Source organism: Alexandromys fortis, unplaced genomic scaffold (genome assembly GCF_014885135.2).
Source record: "Alexandromys fortis isolate MF-2015 unplaced genomic scaffold, M_Fortis_MF-2015_v1.1 scaffold_82, whole genome shotgun sequence".
Lineage (NCBI taxonomy): Eukaryota > Metazoa > Chordata > Mammalia > Rodentia > Cricetidae > Alexandromys > Alexandromys fortis.
The window spans coordinates 2,659,008-2,667,397 of record NW_026067963.1 but is presented as its reverse complement, the minus strand read 5'-3'; the positions used below and the strand labels follow the sequence as shown (position 1 = coordinate 2,667,397).

Below are 8,390 nucleotides of genomic sequence, written 5' to 3'. Positions count from 1 at the left end.
TTTTCTGGGGGCAGTTTAAATAGCCTGTGGGAGTGGTCTTGACCTTCCCTGGTTCGGGGTCACCATTTGGTGGGCTTCCTTGACACTCCCTGGGGAGGTGGAGTTCGGACTGAGGCAACTCTCAGGGAAGGGGGTTTCCAAAGATGGACGGGGGAAGGGCTACGATGAGGCCCCCCAACTTAATAACCAGGGCTACACAGAGAAATTCTGTCTCAAAAAGCCAAAATATATATGAAACTAGTGTCTCTTAATGTACGTCCTCTTGTAAATGGCCTGCTTGGCAGGAGTGGCTATTCTCTGGAGACACTCATGCCCTTCTCCTTGGCTGTTAGATTATTGAATCAATGGAACCCAGGATGTTTGACTTTCCCTAGGAATCTCCTGCTGTAGAGGAAAAGCCCAGGGGCAGCCAGAGCAGGAACTCCTCTCCTGGAGAAAGATTTACTACACTTGTCTGCCAATCATTCAGGTGCGTCTTGAGCCGAGACAATGGTGGGCGGGGCTACCTCGGGACCTGACTGCTTAGCCGCCACCTCTTAGCTTCTGTTTGAAGGTAAATCATGTTGTCCCTCCTCTCAGTGTGACCACATTGGGTACATCTCCTATTTCTGCTTTGCGGTACTAATTGCCGGTTTTAATCGGCTTGCTGAGGATAGGTGACTGAATCTAGCATGTTGGGACACGCGCACCGTGACCCTAAGTCCGATAATATTGTCTTCCACAGTAATTTTTCTCTTGGGAAAAGAAAAGTGTCCTTGAGATGCAATGCACGGAGGAAGGACCCTGGAAGGTGAGTAGGTGGATTGACGGGCAGAGAGGCCAACTTTGCTTAGGAAAAATGGAGTGATGGGGAAAGGTGCTGGCCTTGCCATTGGCAGGAATCTTCCACGGTGACTCACGGGCAGCTAGACTGCTAGGGAGGAGAGCAGGAGCAATTTTTCTCTTTATACTTTTAGTACTTTTGGGTGACTTTTTCAGACTCACAGAGGAAGCCATTTCTTTCTTTTCAAAGACATTAACATATAGCGATAACGTGAGGTAGACTCCGGTATTGTGCATAACGGCTTCTCAACATCCTTAGGGGCCCAGTGCTTTTATCCGAGAGTCCCTATTTCATGGATTTATATGTGCATAAATGATCAAAAGAAAAAAAATCCTTTTTTTTCCCTTCTCCATTAAGCAGCAGCCCAGGCTTGGAGGCAGTTCTTGAACCATTCAGTGAATGTGTACCGCTCTGAAGAGAAGGCCCATCCGTGTAAGGACAGATCTCTGGAGCTTTGGCAGGATTTTCTGACAGAGCTGGTGGGTTGAACTGAAACTTCCGCAAGGATCCCCTCATCCTGGGTGAGAAGGAGGTGAGCTACCCAGGATGAGCTCTGAAGACATTTTAAACCCAGGGTGGAAAATGCCTCTCTAAGTTGTCAGGAAAAGGTGGCCCTGTGTTTCTGCCTAGGGACTTGGAGTCAGCCAACTTTCTCCAGCCAAGACATCCCCTGGGGCGGGTAGGGAGCATTTTACTGGGAGTGGGGGTCAAGAGAAGCCCCAGGCCTGACTCAGAGGTCAACATCTGTGTATCCCAGTTGCTTCAGGAAGGCAGAGGTGAAAATATGCCTTCTCTCTATGTTCTAAAAATGGCTGCCAGATAGTTTTTCTTTAATCACTCAATTTTTATTTCCAAGCTAAGCATTGTTAATAGGTCACTAAAATAGTACACAATTACTAGCCAGACTATTGGCAACTGCTGCCTACTGCAAGCCCTTGACATTGCTCCCTGCATCTGACCAGAGTCCCACTTCCTCTTGCTCTCTGCCTTTGGCATGCCAAGGTTTGATGGTTCAGAGAAAGGCAAATTGCTTAGCTAATTAAAATCTATACTTTAAAAAAAAAAAAAAAAAAAAAAAAACATTTCCCCCCCTCTTACGTTGTCAGGCAAAGTTGAATGAGTACAGCTTTTTTTCTGGAAAAGCTAAAAATAAATGCTGGGCTTAGATGTTACAGATACAATTGCTGCCTTAGAATCTAAATCACAGAAGAAGAAAGGCCTCTTGTGGAGGTCGCTATTTAGCTGCAGCCTGGAAGGAACAGGCTCTCTGCTATTACCACCTTCCCCTGCAAACCCAGCTTCCGGAGCTCCCGTGGAAGACCCAGAGTCCCTGAGCTAAATATCAACAGAAAGCTTGCCTGCCTTTGGCGACTGTAATCCCACATCTGTTTCAGCCTCCCCACCTTGCCAGTAACACTGCGAGAGTCAACAGGATTTCCAAAGTCAATGGCAGGAGAGAACTGTGATTCCTGTTGATAACTAAATTATGTCCCAATTTCTTGAGTTCTTCTGAAAAATGGTACTAAACGGGGAAGAAATTAAGCCCCCAAGCGTCTGCACATCTTTGCCAGCTACAGTAATTCTCTGTGCCCCAGGCACTAATTCCCCCTGGCAATTCAGAGGAGGGGAAAAACAAACTGTTTTCCAATCTGTAGCCTTTGGGAAGAGGTCAGAAGGTCGTAATTTTTAAAACTTGGACTAGCAACAGTGTCACCTTGATTTCACGAAGTACAAGGTTTTCTGATTTGTGATCTCAAACTTCCTGATAACTCTTTAGGAGCCCGGGTTATAGGGTTGGAGATGGGTTGATGATGGGATATTGAACTGAAGGCAGAGATGGCTGGCTCTCCATCCAGACCTAGAGGACCTGGGGTCTTTGGTACCATACTGCTCAGAGGATCAATGAGTCGGACTCCAGAAAGCACGGAGGGCGGAGAAGTCAGAGGACCTCAAAAGCGTTTGAATTTAACCTGGTTGTCATCATTCTGGGCCATCGCTAAGGGAGATGGCAAGCCAGAAGAACGGCAGAGGAAGCTGCCTCAGGGAAGGGGCAGGGATGACAAATGGGCTATGAGCGCCTGTCTTCAACCCTACGCCCAGACATTCTACCCACTGGATCTGGGCTGCAGGTAGCTGGGGTGCCCCTGCACTAGGCATGATGCAAGTTATACAAGGAGTCCTGCCTCTGGCACCCCGTGGTCTCTGCCTACAGCTGACGCTGTGATTTCTGGCTGGATTTGCCTAGCTGATCGCTTTTCATTTTTCTCCTCTCTCCAGCAAAGCTTTTTTCCTCTTCTCTTTCTCATTTTAGTCTCCTCATGACCAAGGAAATTGAAAATGGGGGGACTTTTCTGATGGAGAGAAAGCCAGACTGGTGTGAAATGGCTTCCTGTTCTTCCTTAAAATTCCATATTAAAAACAGACAACCAAAGTTGGGAGGAGGGGGCAGCTGTCTGCTTCCAGAATCAACTCTGTTCCAAGCTTGGCCCTTCCCGCACTAGAAAAATATTCCCAGGTTTGTCCCGCCCCGCTTTGTTTCTCTTTGCTTATTCGAGGCCAGCAGTTTGTCCTACCCCCACTTCCGTTCTGCTAGAGCCCATAGGTGCGGGGCTCATCCCATTCCACATTCAGGGATCTAAACCTGACCCCCTTTCCATTGGCCAAGGACAGTGGAGGCCTAGCTGCGGCCGGGATTTTAAGTTGGTCAGTGAACACAGGTTTCTAAAAATGTTTTATTTGTCTCTTCTGTCAGAATGATGTGGCCACGGTATGTCTCTGTAACTTTATAAATGTTTCTGTGTGCATGTGTGCTCGTTTTAAGATTCTTTGACTTATTAAAATATTCCTTTTAACATTCTTACATTCACTAGCATTAATAAACTGTAATTAATTAGATAAAATAAACATGTAAATTTATCTTATATGTCCAGTTTAAAGTAACAGGTAATGGTACCTGGTTCTCAAGTGCCTTTTTGGATCTGAGGGCATGACATTTTAACAAGAGCTTCTAACACAGACATGCCCCTCCTGCAGCACCCTATAGCTCCTCCAAGAAGACGGAAGACCTTTGGCCTCTAGGCCTTGCCTTTGGGTTTGGCATAGCCACTCACACAGCAAAAGCAGCCTTTTACTTCTCTGGCTTTCTGGATGCTTCACCTGGGAATTGATCTTCTCATCCTGCCAAGCCAGGTAGACTAAATCTTCCCCCCATAGGAAAAATCTTTTGGGCCTCTTGTACTCAGCAGTTAACGGCAAGCACTGCTTCTAAGACTGGTGTTCTCCAAGGACTAAGGAGAGGACTTGGGATTGCCTGCGTAACTAAAAACCTGTCTCATTTTTGCTCATTTATCCCTCCCAGATCTGTCTAATGGCATTTGATAACCTAGGTACTGTTAACTTATTACTTCATCCATGACATTTAATGAAGTTTCCTGCTAAAATACAGACAGGTGTACCTGACAGGTTTCAGGTATATCTTAAAAAAAATCCAGGGTTCCCTTACTTTAATTGTCTTAACCAAAGCCATAGCCTTTTGCTATGACACCAAGATGTAAATCTGTTCCGGTTCTCTTACAGGTTCCTGGAAAAATTCTACTGCTGTATCAAAATCAGGTCTGGTAAAAAACCAACAGTCTCCAGAGACTTTTGCTAACCCCAGCCAGATTCAAGCATATTTTATGTCACTCCAGCTGCCTGGGCCAAGACCAACCTACAAAGTGCTCCCTAGACAATGCCAAAGACCTGCACCAGCTCCTGGGACTTCACCATTGGTACCAACTCTCCCGGATTAAGGACACCTGCCAACTAAAATCTGTTTTTTTTTTTCTGCTATTGTGTCTCATCCCATGGCTAGCCCCATTTCACAGGGCCAATAATAGCAATATTTTTTTTCTCCTAGCCTCCTGCCTTTTCCTCTCCCCAAGGGGGGGGGAGCTGCCTAAGGACCCCAGGATGACAGCAAACCACATACTGCCCCAGCCACACCTCTCCCAGAGTGTAAACCAACACCCAGCTCTCCTCTCTCCCACATCGCCCCTTGCCCACAGGAAGAAGTCAGATTTGAGCCAATGCCCCTTTATCCAAAGACAGCCTAAATGTTGGTCATAAATATCACCTCAGCTCCTTGTCACACCCCTATATCCAAAGAGTCTGGAATGTAAGTGTCACCCCATCCTGCCAAGCACTTAGACTCCAATTCCCAGCCTGCCAAGCGCTGACCCCTCCCTGGGGAGGGTCAGGGCCACTCCCACTGGGTATTTAGGGTCGCTGGAACAAAGAACACGTGGTTCTGGGTTTGTGTGTGCGCTCCCTCTGTCTTTCCCCTGCCATGCTCCCGGCCACCAGGGAGTCTGCCTGTTAAACTTGGGGCATTTAATTTGGTTTAATCTGGCCTGATTGGATTCCTTTGTGCCGGTGGAGAGGCTCTGTTAGAAAAGATTCCTAAGAACAGGAACACTGTGTGGATGAATATACATATCACACAGGTGCTGCTGCTGCATGAACCACAATGTCTGATACACATTACAATTAGGCTCTTATAAAATGCTTAATATAAAGCAAATGCATTTCCATATGCTAGTCAGAAACTGTACCGTGCTCCCTGAGGGACAAGTGCTTATACAGCACCGTGTAAGGTATAAACAGTGAAGAGCAGAGCAACAAAGCCAACCTGAAAAGCTCAGGAACACATGTGACCCATGTCTGGCATGAGACAGACGCTGCGTTGCTTCTTTGTCCTTCCTTCCTTCCTTCTTTCCTTCCTTCCTTCCTTCCTTCCTTCCTTCCTTCCTTCCTTCCTTCCTTCCGCATTGCTTCTTTGTCCTTCCTTCCTTTTTTTTTTTCTCAATGGGGTCTCTCTAGGTATCCCTGGAATTCCAGAACTTGCTATGTAGATCAGGCTAGCCTGGAACTCACAGAGATCCACCTGCCTCTGCTTCTCTGGCACGGAGTCAAAGGCGAGACCTACCACACCTGTGTTCACTCCATTTTCCTCTGTGAAACATGGAGTTTCTGCTGGGTCGTCTGTATTCTTACTGCCCTTTCTGGGCCCAGGAACTTTTGTACCAAGGCACTTGGGCTCTGCTCAGCGGAATTGTTTCATCTGCCAACCTGCCCACAGGGGAACCTTGTTTAGCCTGAGTCCAGAGCCTCCCGCAAGGTTTAGACCCCTGCTGCAGGAGAGAAAGGAGGAGAGTGAGGTCAGAATTAGCATATAAAAGAAACCAGCTCTGAAACCTCCCACGGAGGCCAACGGGGGGGGGGGGGGGGGGGGGGGGGGGGGGGGNCGGGGGGGGGGGGGGGGGGGGGGGGGGGGGGGGGCGGGGAGTCTGCTCTAAGCCAGAGGCCTATGAAGGTCACCGTGTGCTGAGTACAAAGCCATTGGGTGTCTAGCCTTTTCCTTCAGGCACAGCCGGTTTTATTCCTGAAACTGCTTTAGAAAGGGCTCGGCTTCTAAGCCTTTCCTTGGGTTGCCTCCCAATTCCTTGCTCTGAGACACAAGAACCTGGAGATCTCAGCGGGTGTCCGCCAGATCCTGTTATTTGTCACTGCCCTCAGGACACAAACCATTCCTGTGTCTGTGTATGGAAGCCCTTTTGGCTCCTTGACCCTCTCTATGCCTTTAGCCGTGGTGGTGGTGGTGGTGGTCAGGGGGTGCTTAACAAAGACTGTGCCTCTACTAATCTTCAAGCTGGCAGCAGGAGCGGACAGAAAACTGCACAAAATATTTAGCTTAACATTAGTGCAGCCATGACAGGCTGCAAACTAGCAATACTGAGACTAGGCCTCACCATTACAATGACCAGGAAAAGCCACACACTTGTACCCTATGGGGGACAAATGAGAATTGAGATAAACAAGTACTAGATGGTCCAGAGCATCAAGGATAGCTTGCCTAACTTGTATATATGTTGCCAATTTCCTTGCAGCAACGCCATACAAATCCCGCTTTGACAGGACTCTGTTACCTCAGTCCTGCCCAATGGGGAGTTTAACCCCATCTGAATCGGGAATTCCCCTACTCCCCCATCCTTTACTCCTTAAAAACCCTGCTTCAACTAAGCCCAGGGCTCCCATGGTCCAACCATTGGGGGGTCCCAAGTTCGATCCTGCAATAAAGGCTCTTTGCTTCTGCATACGAACTTGGACTCCTGGTGGTCTCTTGGGGGCTCAGGACCCAGGCATAACAGATAAGACCATACTTTGTAAGCATTAGTTTACAACAGAGTTTGACTCCCTAACTTCAGTCTTCCACAACTCTCCAATCAATAGAGTGAGGGCTATTGATTCTGGCTATTCGTCAGAGCCCCAGTGGAAACACACACACACTCTCTCTGTCTGTCTCTCCTCGAAATTCCAGTTTCATAGTTCTTTAGGCTGGGACATGTGAGTTGAGAATCATCACAAAATAAGACAGAAAAATACTAATCAACACCTACTCCCTGGCTTGTCCCTAGTCATCGTTGCTTTTTAATCAAAAAGGTTACAACAGGAACACAAATTAGTTCTGCCAGTGAGAAGACTTGCAGTATTTCACAGCTGTGGAATCAGTGAGCGGCTGTGACGGGAGCCGCAGTGAAAGTGAAACATTTTCCCGCAAGTGGAACCCAACATCCTCCAGAGAAGAGAGAATAACACATGGAAGATCTCGGAGCTTCCGTTCACGATAGAATGTCATTAATGAACTACTGGCAAAAGTTTAGTGCTACAACCAGAATGGGAAGACCCATTATTGCCTTAGAATCTAAGGAAGGCCATCTGTTGTTTACTGAGAAAATTGTAATGAGCCGTAGTCCGTAACCATATGGCAAAGCTAGTACTTTCCAATCTATAGCAGGTAATTGATCTGCGTTATTAGCTCAGATTTACCCACAGTAACTGTCTTCTCCATGTCTTCTCTTGCCATTTCCTTTTTAATTTATTTATTTCTATTTTACGTGCATTGGTGTTTTGCCTGCATGTATATCTGCGAGGGTGTCACATGCCCTGGAACTGGAGTTACAGACAGCTGTGAGCCGCCGTGTGAGTTGGGAATCAAACCTGGGTCCTCCAGAAAAGAACTCAGAGCTCCTAACTGTTGAGCCATCTCTCCAGCCCTCACCCTCTTGCCGTTTCTGATGTGGCAGATTCTGAGAGTTGTCATGTTGTATCGACTTGTCCTCTCTCCTCTTTAAATCCTCTTATTCTTTTCCTGGTGTTTTAATCCAGAGCTCAGTCTTTGCACTGGTAACACTTTCCTACCCAGGAACAGAAGGGATGGAAGTGCGTTCACTTTGTCTTCTTTGTCAGTCTCTAGAAGGATGCCAGTGGCCTAATGTACCTAGGTCCCACCAGTAATCCCGTACCCCACCTCATACACCCTAAAAACACACTCATCCACATCAGGGTGCCTCAGGTTGGGCAGAGTGGCCTGCTCCTTGGGAATCTGAGTGCTTTAGCTAGACATGTTTAGAGTGTTTTAGCTAGACGTGTTTGTTTTTCTTGGTGTAAAAACCATTCTTCTTTTGACAGTTCAAGTGACTTGTTACATTTATTATAGCTTTGAAATTAAAAAGTGCGAAAATATTCA

The 8,390-nt window shown here is 47.1% G+C and overlaps 1 long non-coding RNA gene across 2 annotated transcripts; it reads left to right on the top strand.

Annotated features, from left to right (window-relative positions):
• The first annotated feature begins 579 nt into the window (after positions 1-579).
• LOC126508452 (uncharacterized) lies at positions 580-6,035 on the top strand. Of its 2 annotated transcripts, none has more exons than XR_007593823.1 (3): positions 580-790; positions 1,184-1,302; positions 4,400-6,035. It is a non-coding gene; the product is annotated as an uncharacterized lncRNA (long non-coding RNA). The 2 variants fall into 2 exon arrangements; XR_007593822.1 differs by having other exon boundaries at positions 1,184-1,355.
• The last annotated feature ends 2,355 nt before the right edge of the window (positions 6,036-8,390 follow it).